General features: G+C 47.0%; 1 protein-coding gene and 1 non-coding gene across 4 annotated transcripts in view; one reads left to right on the top strand and one right to left on the bottom strand.

Annotated features, from left to right (window-relative positions):
• The window catches only part of IGSF21 (immunoglobin superfamily member 21), a 404,504-nt gene that overhangs the window by 175,372 nt on the left and 216,088 nt on the right, over positions 1 to 13,044 (top strand). The window lies entirely within an intron of this gene.
• LOC114812515 lies at positions 905 to 1,042 on the bottom strand. Its single transcript, XR_003760166.1, has one exon. It is a non-coding gene; the product is annotated as a small nucleolar RNA SNORA7 (small nucleolar RNA).

Here is a 13,044-nt window from a genome sequence, read left to right as displayed (position 1 = left end):
GAGGGCAAGCACGGGGAGAGAAGAGTTCATAAATCAGTCAGTCAATCAGTGCTATTTATTGAGTGCTTATTGGAATACTGTATTAAGTATTTGGGGGAGTAGCATCCGTGGAGCTGGTAGACAAGATCCCTGGAGCTTACAGTCTCCTGGATATGAATAGTGTTAAGGAGAAATAGGGATTGTGTCTACCTATCCCACTGGATTGTACACTCCCAAGCACCTAGTACAGTGCTCTGAACATATTAAGTGCTCAATAAATACCAGTAAGCTCATTATAAGCACAGAATGTGCCTGCCAGTTCTGCTGTATTTTACTTCCCCAAGTGCTTAGAGCAGTGCTCTGCACATAAGTGCCCAATAAATACCTTTGACTGATGGTGAACAGGTCAGTCTCCCTCGTGTTGTTGAAGTTGGCAAGGCAAATGGCCACCACTCGAATGGTTCCACTAGAATTTCTCCCCTAGGGATGTCCCAGCCTCTGGGATACAGGAATGATTTGAGGGAGTACAATATAGCAGAATGGGTAGACGCTTCTCTGCCCACAAGTAGTTTACAGTCTAGAGCGGGAGACGATAGACATTAATATACATTACTAAGGTTCAGCTATGTAGATAAGTGCTGTGGGACTAAGGGACGGGTGAACAAAGGGAGCAAATCCAAGTGTGAAGTCAAAGAGGGATCTTGTCTTATACCATCTAGTCATTTCTGACCCATAGCGACACCACGGACACGTCTCTCCCAGCATGGCCTGCTCTTCATCTGCAATCATTCTGGTAGTGTATCCATAGAGTTTTCTTTGTAAAAATATGGAAGTGGTGTACCACTGCTTCCTTCAACGCAGTGAACTCGAATCTCTGCCCTTCACCCTCTCCCATGCTGTTGCTGCCCAGCATGGGTGAGTTTTGACTTGTAGCAGATTGCTTTCCACTCTCTAGCCACTGGCCAAGCTAGGAATGGAATGGAATTGCCCCTGCTTGACTCTCCCTCCCATAGCCGAGACTGCTAGAGTACTGGAAACTCTCCAGGTGTGACCCTGAGAGGAGGTAAAGAGGGATAAATATCCATTAACACCCTGCAGGGTGCTGACTGCCCACTTGCATCAGAATGGAGGGAACAGGGCCACCTTTCTGGAGGCCTCATTGGGGACAAGCCCAAGGAGCCTCTGGAGGGCTGGTGGGTGGAGAGAAACACCTCACGTTGCGCTTAAAGCTATTAGTGCCTAGGATTCTAGTTCCAGTTGGATCCACGCATCGCAGCACTAGGAGACACTATCCTACCCAAAGCAGTGTGGCCCAACAAGGCTTGCAGGTAAACTAAAATTGACGTATTAAAGGGACAGTTGGCATGGCTCCAGGTTATAGATGGCACATAAATTGGGGATTCATTCCATTATTTTCTTTTCCTCTTCTTGGGCCACCTCACAACCACCATCACCTCAGGGCTTTTGCACTCACAATCAGTCAATCAAATTGACCCACTTATGGTGTGCAGAACACTGTACTAAGTCAGCACTTGGGAGAGTATGATAGGACGGAGTTGGTAGATGCGCTCCCTGCCCACATTGAGCTTAAGGATTTGAGGGGGAGACGGACATTAATATAAATGAATAAATTATGGCTATGTATATAAGTGCTGTGGGACTGAAGGGGTGGTGAATAAAAGGCAAGGGGGACACAGGAGGGAATGGGACAACGCAGAAATGAGGCCTTAGTTGGGGAAGGCCTCTAACTCACACTCACCAATAATCCTTCCTAATATAGTGATTTACAGAACTGATTATTTAAATTCATCTTTCAATCTCTTCTCCTTCCTAATTGTAAATTGCTTTGTGTCGGACTTCCCCAACTAGAGTGCAAGCTCCTTAAGGACATAGAACCGGTGCCTCGATTGTGGTGTACTCTCTCAAGCACTTAATACGGAGCTTTTCGTTCAGTAATCCTCCCTATCTGAATTTGTCTTAACATCTGCTCACTTCAGAAGCAACTGGTGTCAGGGTAACTTGAACAGATAAAGAGGAATCTCTCTGGACAACCCCATCTGCGAATAAGACCTAGCAGACTTTCTTCTTTCCCTTCCCTTCATGCAGTGTTACATGCAGTGGCCCAGCAGCGGGCGTCAAAGAAACATGAGACACAAACCCATCAAGGACTCCCGTGTCGCCGAAGAAACAGGCGAACTCCTGGTGCTCCAATTGTCCTGGAAACGGCCTTTGTTGAAAGGGTTTTGATCTAAATTTAGGAGTGGTGAAAACATGCTCCCTTCTGAGAGTAAGCACGAGTTTCACGCCAAAGCCCCTATCGTATCAGCCTCTCTAGAATTCGCACTTCCTCTTTCCTTCTCAGCTGCACAGAAATACTCAAAGGTTGGATTCCTTGGCATCTTGTTATCCAATATGGGATCTTGGGGGTGGCTCAGAAAAGAGGATTTTAATGGTTTTTAATGCCTGATGGGAGAGCCTGATGGGACATGCCATAGGGTCAAATGCATGGGTAAGCCTGTATGTCTTGACCCTATTGAGTAGCTCCCCATTTGAAATGATATCAAGTGCTCAGTACAGCGCTCTACACACAGTAAGCACTCAGTAAATACTACTGATTGATTTTAGGTATTTGCGGAATATCACACTGGTGACGTACACCCACGTGTAGAGAAGCAGCGTGGCCTAGTGGATAGAAGGTGGGCCTGGGAATCAGAAGGATCTGGGTTCTAAACCCGGCTCTGCCACGGGTCTGCTGTTTGACAATGGGGAAGTCACTCAGCTTGTCTGTGCCTCAGTTCCCTCATCTGTACAAGAAGCAGCGTGGCTCGGTGGCAAGAGCCCGGGCTTGGGAGTCAGAGGCCATGGGTTCGAATGCCCGCTCTGCCACTTGTCAGCTGTGTGACTGTAGGCAAGTCATTTCACTTCTCTGGGCCTCAGTTACCTCATCCGTAAAATGGGGATTAACTGTGAGCCTCAAGTGGGACAACCTGATTACCCTGTATCTACCCCAGCGCTTAGAATAGTGCTCTGCACATAGTAAACGCTTTAACAAATAGCAACATTATTATTAATTAAGATTGGGATTCCTTTGTGGGACAGGTACTGCGTCCATCCTAATTAACTTGTACCTACCCTGGTGCTTAGAAGAGTGTTTGATGCATATTAAGTGCCTAACAAGTATCATTAAAAAATGTGGTATCATTAAAAAATGTGCCTTAGGAGTTAGCTGGGGAGGGAGAAGTCACTTTAGCTGGATGAAGCTGAAGCACACTTCGTTTCTAAATGTGATCTCTTAGAATCTTCAGTGTTGAGAAGCTTGTGACTTAGTGAGAAGAACAGAGGCCTGGGAGTCAGTAGAGCTGAAGTGAGTTCTAATCCCAACTCGGCCACCTACTCGCTGAGTGATCTTGGGTAAATCAACTTATCTACTACCCCTGATGCCTCACCTCCAACACTTTGAACCATTTTGATCCCTTCCTCACGTTCCTTCTCTCTCCGTCCATTCACTGATTCCTGGGGACTTCAGTATCCACATAGATGTTCCTGATGACCCCTTGGCTACCCACTTTCTATCACTCCTCAACTCCGCTAACCTCCTGCTTCATCTCAGCTCACTCACTCATCAACTTGGACACACACTTGATCTCATCCTCTCTAGTCACTGTACAATATCTACCTGTACCAGCGTTGAAATCTCTGTATCCAACCAAAACCTCCTCGTCTGCCTTCTCTCCCACACACCACCTCACAAATCTATCCTGTTCTCCCAGAGAGATCTCTTATCTTTTAATTCCAATCTAGTCATCATGACCCATTTAGCCTCCATACCCAAACTACTTTCCCTTGATCATGATAGAGCACCGGCCTGGGAGTCAGAAGATCATGGTTTCTAATCCTGGCACCGCCACCTGTCTGCTGTGACCTTGGACATGTCACTTCACTTCTCTGTGCTTCAGTTACTTCATCTGTAAAATGGGGATTGAACTGTGAGCCTCATGTGAGCCAGGGACTGTGTCGAATCCAATTTGCTTGTATCCACTCCAGTGCTTAGTACAATACCTGCCATATAGTAAACGTTTAACAAACACCACTATTACTATTACTATTGCTGAACTCGACTCACTCCCTCTTGTCGATGTTGAACCACTATCTCACAGCCCTATATCACTTCCACAGTCCATGTCCTTCATTCCTGTATACGAGTGGCAGAGCGCTGCTGGTGGAAATCTAGGTATCAGGCTGACCTCGTCTACGTCAAGTTAATCCTTGTATGCTGTAGCTCTGACCTCTCCTTTGCCTGGAACAGTTGTTTCTCCTTCCTTGTCGATTCCCACGCCCATTGCCCTTGCCAGTTGTTCCGGACATTAAATTCCCTCCTCAAACCACCTGTTTCCCCCTCACCATCGCTTGCCCCAGTGACCTGGCAACTTTATTCAAAAATTTGAAACCATCAGGCATGATTCCCCCTAACATTTCCACTGCTCCTCTCCAGTCCCTCCCTCCTCCTGCAACTTTCCCATCCTTCCCAGCAGTAACTCAAGAGGTGATCTGCCTTCTCTCAAAATCCCCCTCCTACATCTGCACATCCAACCCCATCCCTTTGAACTTTATCAAAACACTTGCTCCCTCCCTTCTTCCCTTCATGACCATCATTTTCAACTGTTTGCTCTCCAGTGGCTTCTTCCCTGTTGGTTTCAAACATGCTCATCTCTCCCCTATCCTTAAAAAACCCTCTCATGACCCTATGGCTCCCTCCTACCACTCCTCTCCAAACTCACTGAGTGAGTTGTTTACACCTGCTTTTCTAGTTTCCTCCCGTCCAATCCTCTCTTGAGCCCCTCCAGTCTGGCTTCCATCCCCTTCACTGTACATAAATCACCCTCTTAAAGGTCACAAATGATCTCCTTCTTGCCAAATCCAACGGCCTCTACCCCATCCCAATCCTCCTCGAACTCTCAGATGTCTCTGATGCGGTCAACCACCCCCTTCTGGAAACATCCAACCTCAGCTTCACTGAAACTCTCTTCTCCTGGTTCTCCTCCCATCTGTCTGGCTGCTCAGTCTCTTTCACGGGCTCCTCCTCTGCTTCCCAATCCCTAACTGTGAGAGTCCCTCATGGTTCAATTCTGAGTCCCCTTCTTTTCTCCATCTCCATCCACTCCCTTGGAGAACTCATTCACTCCCACGCCTTCAACTACCGACTCTATACAGATGATTTCCAAATCTACTTTTCGAGACTTGATCTCTCTCCCTCTGTGCAGTCTCACATTTCCTCCTGCTTTCAAAATATCCCTACATGGAAGTCCCGCCATCTCCTCAAACTTAACATCTCTAAAACAGGACTTCTTATCTTCCCACTGAAACTCTGTCTATCCTTCCTATCTCCCAAGCCCATAATCTTGGCATCGTCGTTGACTCCTTTCAAACTCTGAGCCAAAGGGGAACGAAGGACCAGATCGGACACCTGCCGTGTCCGAGTCAGGACCTCTGTCAACATGCAACCAGCAGGTTCTCCCTCTTCTGAGCTCTTCCTTCCACTCATCTACTCGGTTCTGCTGGTCACATCCCCCGGGGGCTCCATGGTCCTCGCTCAGCGCTCTAGGATGGAGCCGGGGAAACTTGGAGGGCCTTCTGCCCTGCCTTTCCTCTCCCCTCCTTTCCTCTCCCCTCCTTCCCACTCCCCAACTTGCATCTTTCTTGCCTCCAAGGGCATGTTTTCCTTCCTGACCCTGTCAGGACTATTTCTAGTCCACAGCAGCCATGGAAGAGGTATTGAGTGGAAAACAATGGCCACCAATTTGCAGACCTCCAAGTACTACCCCCACAAACAAAGGACACATTTGAATGAGCCTATGCTGTAGAGGCAAGAGGAGGGGTGGGAGTGCAGGATGCTGGGGGGGGCCGTAGGAAGCCCCCCTGTGACTGGATTCCCCCGGGGGCAGTAGGGAGAGAACGGTAGCCACTTTTGTCCCTGGTAAAGGCAGCCCTGGGGGTTTGTAGTTTTACAGCTCCACAACTCATTTTACTGGCAGGTTCTATTATCCTCGGAGGTGGGAAGTCCCCGATATCCAGAGGGGGAAACTGAGGCCGTACACCGGAAATGACCTGCTCAAAGTCACCCAGTGAGTCAGCGCTCCCAAAGGAGCCGTCCACAATCCCGTGCCCCCATGCCCGGTGCATCCTTGCCGTGATACCCATCCCCATCCCCCATTTCCTTTCCTTCTCTGGCTTTCAGTGCCTTTGTGGAGGAGCCTCCCGGTGGCCGACGGCACGGCCCTCCCCCTCTTCGTTGGCTTTCCCCTCGCCCCCACAAAGCAGGCAGCCTGGCTCTATAATATTGGATTAGCCCACTTTCTTGAAAGCTGATTTTTTATTTGCATAATCCTCCCCTTCCAGAGCCAAGCTATAGTCCTTGGTGATAAGCTGATGGGTGGGGGCACTGGAGCAGAGTCTGCTCTTCTTGCTGAACAGTATTTGGTGGCGCAGAGAGGGGCGGGGATGGACAGACTTTGTTCAAAAATCAAAATTTTGAATTTATTTCCTACCTTCCCTGGTATTCCCAGGATGTTCCCTGCTGTTTGATGAACTTCTGGAGGTTTGTGGGACCCAGGACCCATGAAGCTTCCTCCTAGATCAGTATTTCTCACAGAGGGGCTCATGGGAAACTTCTAAGGGTGCCACAAGGCCCAGAGGTGCTGGGATCTGAGCGGCTGTTTGATAGTTCCTGAAATGACGACTCTTTACGATAATCTTCTTTCTCCTCCTCAGTATGTCCTCCTAGCCTAGGAGTCTTTTCCTCCAGTACACCTCTCCCTCTTTTCAATTAACAAGAGGCCTTCCCCGAACAAGCCCTCTTTTATCCTGACTCCTTCTCCCTTCTGCATCATTTATGCACGTGGATCTGTACCCTTTGGACATGAGTATTCACCCCACCCTCAGCCCCACAGCACTTATATACATAGCCATCATTAATTTATATTAATGGCTATCTTCCCCTCTAAACTATAAGCTCATTGTGGGCAGGCAATTTGTCTACCTAATCTGTTGTATTGTACTCTCCCAAGCACTTAAAACAATGCTCTGCACATAGTAAATGCTCAATCAATACCCTTGATTCTCTGATTAATTGATTGATGGATCACCAGTCAACAGCATTTACTGGGAATCCACATCCCTACCACATTCCTCCAGCCTTTCCCTTTTAGTTCTCCAACTGGGGGTGGGGTGTTTGGGGGTCAGTGGTCTGAGGTCATTAGTGTTGTGATACCCACCCAAAGGATAAAATTTGAGACCTCTATTTTTTTTCTATAATTGCTCCTCTAGACTGTTAGCTTGTTTTAGGCTGGAAATTTGTCTGCCATGTCTGTTATAGCAGTGTATCTATAATCTATAAATTATATCTTATAAATCATGTATTTATTTATTTTAGTGTCTGCCACCCCTCTAGACTAAGCTTGTTGTGGGCAGGGAAAGTGTCTAGCAATTCTGTTGTATTGTACTCTCCTAAGCATTTAGTACAGAGCTCTGCACACACTAAGTGCTCAGAAAATACCACTGACATGATTAAGTGGGTACTTAGAGTGTGCAGAGTGTTGTACTAAGCACTAGGGAGAACACAGTAGAGTTAGTAGACATGATCCCTGCCTTCAAGGAGTTTACAATCTAGTGGGGCCTCCTTGTTGTCACTCCCTCACGCATATTTTCGTTTAAGCAAATGATAACCATTAAAAATATCAAAAAAAACCAAACCTCTGGGTTTTCACAACATAGGACTGACAAGTCTTGGCACTTTGATCCATTCCTGGTGACCAGGCAGATAGGGGTCCTGTCTACCAGCTCGACTGTATTGTAGTCTGTTACTAGGGTTGGAAAGGGGACAGTCCAATAGAGTGGTAGTCATGATCCCCACCCTCAAGGAGTTTACAATAATAATAATAATGATAATAATGACAATGGTATTTATTAAGTGCTTAATATCAAGCACTATTTTAAGCGCTGGGGTAGATAGAAATAATAATAATAACGTTGGTATTCGTTAAGTGCTTACTATGTGCAGAGCACTGTCCTAAGAGCTGGGGTAGATATAAGGTAATCAGATTGTCCCACGTGAGGCTCATAGTCTTGATCCCCATCTTACTATGAGATAACTGAGGCACCGAGAAGTTAAGTGACTTGCCCACGGTCACACAGCTGCCAAGTGTCAGAGCTGGGATTCGAACCCATGACCTCTGACTCCCAAACCCAGGCTCTTTCCACTGAACCACACTGCTCAGAGTGGACACAGTCTATGTTCCAAAGGGGGCTCACAGTCCCAATCTCCATTTTACAGATGAGGGAACTGAGGCATAGAGAAGTGAAGTAACTTGCTCAAGGTCACACAGCAGACAAGTGGCCATGCCAGGTTTAGAACCCAGGTCCTTCTGACTCCCAGGCCCGTGCTCTATCCACTCGGCCATGCTGCTTCTCAGTGTCCTGGGACTTTCTACCTAGGAAATGGGTAGAGCTTCATGAGGAGGGTTTTATCAAACGAGGCTCAGCTTTCTGCTACTCCTGTGAGCTGAGGCTCCACCCACAGAGATGAATATTTTGGAGCCTCCAGAGGATGAGGATGGACAGGGAGAAACACACCTACACACAGAGTGAGCCAACCATGCCAGCCTCTCTTTTTGGAGAGAATACTCACCGATGCCCTCCAGCCGTATGCCAAGTAAAGATTCTAGGCTCTCGCTTCCCTCCTCAAACCGCTGCATTTGTGAGTGAGAAGAGCATGGACCTGGGAGTCAGGAGAGCTGGGTTCTACTCCTGGCTCTGCCAGTTACCTGCTGGTTAGCAGCGTGGCTCAGTGGAATGAGCCCAGGCTTGGGATTCAGAGGTCATGGGTTCGAATCCCGGCTCTGCCACTTGGCAGCTGTGTGACTGTGGGCAAGTCACTTCACTTCTCTGTGCCTCAGTTCCCTCATCTGTAAAATGGGGATTAAGACTGTGATCCTCATGTGGGACAATCTGATTACCCTCTATCTACCCGCGCTTAGAACAGTGCCCTGCACATAGTAAGCGCTTAACAAATACAAAAAACCCTAGACAAGTCGCTTAACTTCTCCGCACCTGATTTTCCTCATCTGTTAATTTGGGGATTAGATAACTGTTCTCCTTCCCACTTAGAATATGATGATCTTGGATCTATTCCAGTGTTTGGCACATAGTGAACACTTAATAAGTATCACAATTATTGTTATTATTACAGCCACAAAAATATGGTTCTCTGGCAGTGTTGAAGGTTGGATTTGGAGCCCCACTTAGACTGGAAGGCCCGCTTAGACTGGGATCCTGAGGGACTTTTTTAAGATATTTGTTAAGCGCTATGTGCCAGGCACTACAGGAAACTCTAGGGTAGATACAAGATAATCAGGTAAAACACAGTCCATGTGCCTCAAGGAGTTCCCAATCTTAATTCCCATTTTAGGTACAAATTGATACACAGAGAAGTTAAGGTCATTCATTCATTCCATCGTATTTATTGAACATTTACTGTGTGCAGAGAACTGTACTAAGCACTTGGAAAGTACAATTCGGCAACTGATAGCGTCAATCCCTGCCCAACAACAGGCTCACAGTCTAAAAGTGGGGAGACAGACAATGAAACAAAACAAGTAGACAGGCATCAATAGCATTAATACAAATAAATAGAATTATAGTGACTTGCCCAAGGTCATAGAGCAAGCAAGTGGCGGAGGCGGAATTAGAACCCAGATCGTCTGATTCACAGGCCTTTACTTTTCCCACTGTGCAACATCGTTTTTCTGTTTCCGCTTCTTACACTGGCAGCCCCATCTACTTAGACATGGACATGGAATGCATCCAACCTGAGTATCTTGTAGCTATTCCCAGTGTTTAGGTCAGTGCACAGGACACAGTAAGTGCTTTATATTAAATCATTAAAAACAAAATAAAAATACCATCGTGGAAATGAATCAAGGGGAATCCCTGTATTGTGGCTAGGTTAGAGTTGCCTAATGTGAAAGAAAAGAAGGCTTAGGCATGATTTGAATGGCCTTGAAATTAGAATTTCTGAGGGATGGTGACTGTTTTTATTCATTCATTCATTCATTCATATTTATTCATTAATTCATTCAAAAGTATTTATTGAGCTCTTACTATGTGCAGAGCACTGTACTAAGCGCTTGGAATGTACAATTCGGCAACAGGTAGAGACAATCCCTGCCCGGTGATGGGCTCACAGTCTAATCGGGGGAGACAGGCAGCAAAGCAACACAGAACAAAACAAAAACAAGACAACATTATCACGATAAATAGAATCAAGGGGATGTACATCTCATTAATAGCATAAATAGGGTAATAAATAATATATACAAATGAGGACAGGGCTGAGGGGAAGGGGAGAGGGGGAGAAGCAGAGGGTGGGGTGGGGAGGGGAGGGGGAGCAGAGGGGAAGGGGGCTCAGCTGAGGGGAGGGGAAGAGGGAGGAGCAGAGGGTGGAGGGGGAGCAGAGGGAGAAGCGGGGGAGCTCAGTCTGGGCACTTAGATTTATTGAGCACTTACTGTATGCAGAGCATTCATTCATTCAGTAGTATTTATTGAGCACTTACTATGTGCAGAGCGCTGTACTAAGCACTCGGGGGAATACGGTACCACAATAAACAGATACGTTCCCTGACCAAAACAAGTTTACAGTCTAGAGGGGGACAGACAGGCATTAATATAAATCAGTAAGCAAAGCATCAGAGGAAATAAGCTTAATGAATGGCATAACTACTAAGATAATAATTGGATTTCTGAAGTGCTTACTATCTGCCAAGTACTGAGAAGCAGCCTGGCTCAGTGGAAAGAGCCCGGGCTTGGGAGTCAGAGGTCATGGGTTTGAGTCCCACCTCTGCCACTTGTGTGACTGTGGGCAAGTCACTTCACTTCTCTGTGCCTCAGTTCCCTCATCTGTAAAATGGGGATTAACTGTGAGCCTCACGTGGGACGACCTGATTACCCTGAATCTACCCCAGCGCTTAGAACAGTGCTCTGCACATAGTAAGCGCTTAACAAATACCAACATTATTATTATTACTGCACTAAACACTGGGGTAGATAAAAGATAAAAAGGTCGGACACAGTTCTTGACACTCACCATCTAAATAGGAGGAAGAATCAGTATTTGATCCCCATTTTCCCTGTGACAAAACTGAGGCCCAGAGAAATGACGTGACTAACCCGAGGTCCCCCAGCAGGCAAGTGACAGGGCCAGGATTAGAACTCGGGTTCTCTGACTTCCACAGCTGTGCTCTTTCCACTAGGTCACTCTCCTCCTCATATTCTACCATATTGTTTCATCATTAAACTGCAACAGGAAGGATTTTGATTAGATGTGAGGAAAGATTCCCTTGGTGAAGAAGGATCCTTGATAGTGTTGCAAGTGAAGGAGGGAGACAGTAAAATAACCTTCACGAATCACGCCTCTCCTCTTCCCATAAGAGACCCCCTGAACCACCTTGCCTGAAGTCAGGCAAGCTGGGCTTCGTGTCTCCTGCTCAGCTTCCCCTCTGGGCGGCTCCGAAGAAAGTCGACAGGAAGCTTCCGCCTCAGCCTCTCACTCGCTTAAACGTGAATGATGGCTCTTCAGTGAACTGATGCGAAGATGCCGGGGCTGTGGAGTTATATTTATACAATTTGTAAATCATCTTGACAGGACTTTCTGAGAAACCCTGGAACCAGTTGTGCAGGGCGGGCTGGGCTTGTTGGGTTTTTTTGATATATTTTTTCGTTGTTAATTCCATTCCCCGATGACATACAGATGCGCGTTCAGCTACCTGGAAGCCTGCCTATCCCTGGATTGTCCAGATCCTAAGGATGGAGGAGGAAAGCTTGTATTGGGTGGGGAACGTTTCTGCTAATGCTGTTGTACTCTCCCAATCACTTAGTACAGTGCTCTGCACAGAGTAAGCGCTCAATAAATACAATTGATGGATTGATTGGCATAAGGAAGGATTTCCGTTTGATTGGGAGATCCTTGAGGATAGAGGTTATGCCTGTTCTTTTTAGTCATGCAATGCGTTTAACATGAGAACCATGATATAAATACTTGGGGACTGACTGACGGAATGTACCTTATGGGAGTTCTCTCAACAGGGACTTCACCATCGCTTTGTCTAGGCCCTAGAATCAGTCAATCCATCCATCGTATTTACTGAGCACTTAGGTGATCAGAGCACTGTACTAGGTGCTTGCATGGCTGATGTTGGGTGAAGCAACTGGGCACTGTGGGATTCCTGCCTGGAGCCCCATGGTCAGAACAACTCAGCCTTGGTCCCCCTCAAACCAGATTTGCGCCCTAAAGAGTCGTGGAGGGGACAGAACTGAGGGTGGAATTGGCTTAGTGTTGGCAAGTGTGTGACATCATTGAGTGTGGACACTAGGAGTTAGGATTTGCAATCCTGGATTCCGAAAGAAGTAATCATCATCATATAATAATGACAGAGGTAATTGTTAAGTGCTTACCGTGTGTCAAGTGCTATGCTAAGCACGGGAGTTGTGGCACCTTTCTGGGCAGGAAAGCCTTTTGACAAACCAAGCTGGGCATTTTGGGCACCCACGTTCTTTGCGAGATGGAAATGGCTAATTCTGCAAGAGTGAAACACAACCGCCTTTGGCTTCTCCCGTCCCAGCTCCTGCCGTTCCTTTTCCCAAGTAGGCGAAACACTAATAAATAGTGAAAGAAAGAAAATGGGACTGGGCGCGGAGGATTCTGGGAAATAAAACAAGTGAGGGGGAACGTACACCAGCTTGGTGACACTGGGCACGGGGTGTCGGATCAGAGGGCGTTGACCCAGGCCTGAAGGATGATTCTCAAACTGGAACCGACCTTTGAGGATGGAAGAGTCAGTCTGGCTTTTTGGTATTTGTTAAGCGCTTACTATGTGCAGAGCACTGTTCTAAGTGCTGGGGTAGCTACGGGGTAATCAGGTTGTCCCACGTGAGGCTCGCAGTTAATACCATTTTACAGATGAGGTGACCGAGGCACAGGGAAGTTAAGTGACTTGCCCACAGTCACACAGCTGA

This window comes from Ornithorhynchus anatinus, chromosome 5 (genome assembly GCF_004115215.2).
Source record: "Ornithorhynchus anatinus isolate Pmale09 chromosome 5, mOrnAna1.pri.v4, whole genome shotgun sequence".
Taxonomy (NCBI): domain Eukaryota; kingdom Metazoa; phylum Chordata; class Mammalia; order Monotremata; family Ornithorhynchidae; genus Ornithorhynchus; species Ornithorhynchus anatinus.
This window is presented reverse-complemented; position numbering and strand designations above follow the sequence as displayed.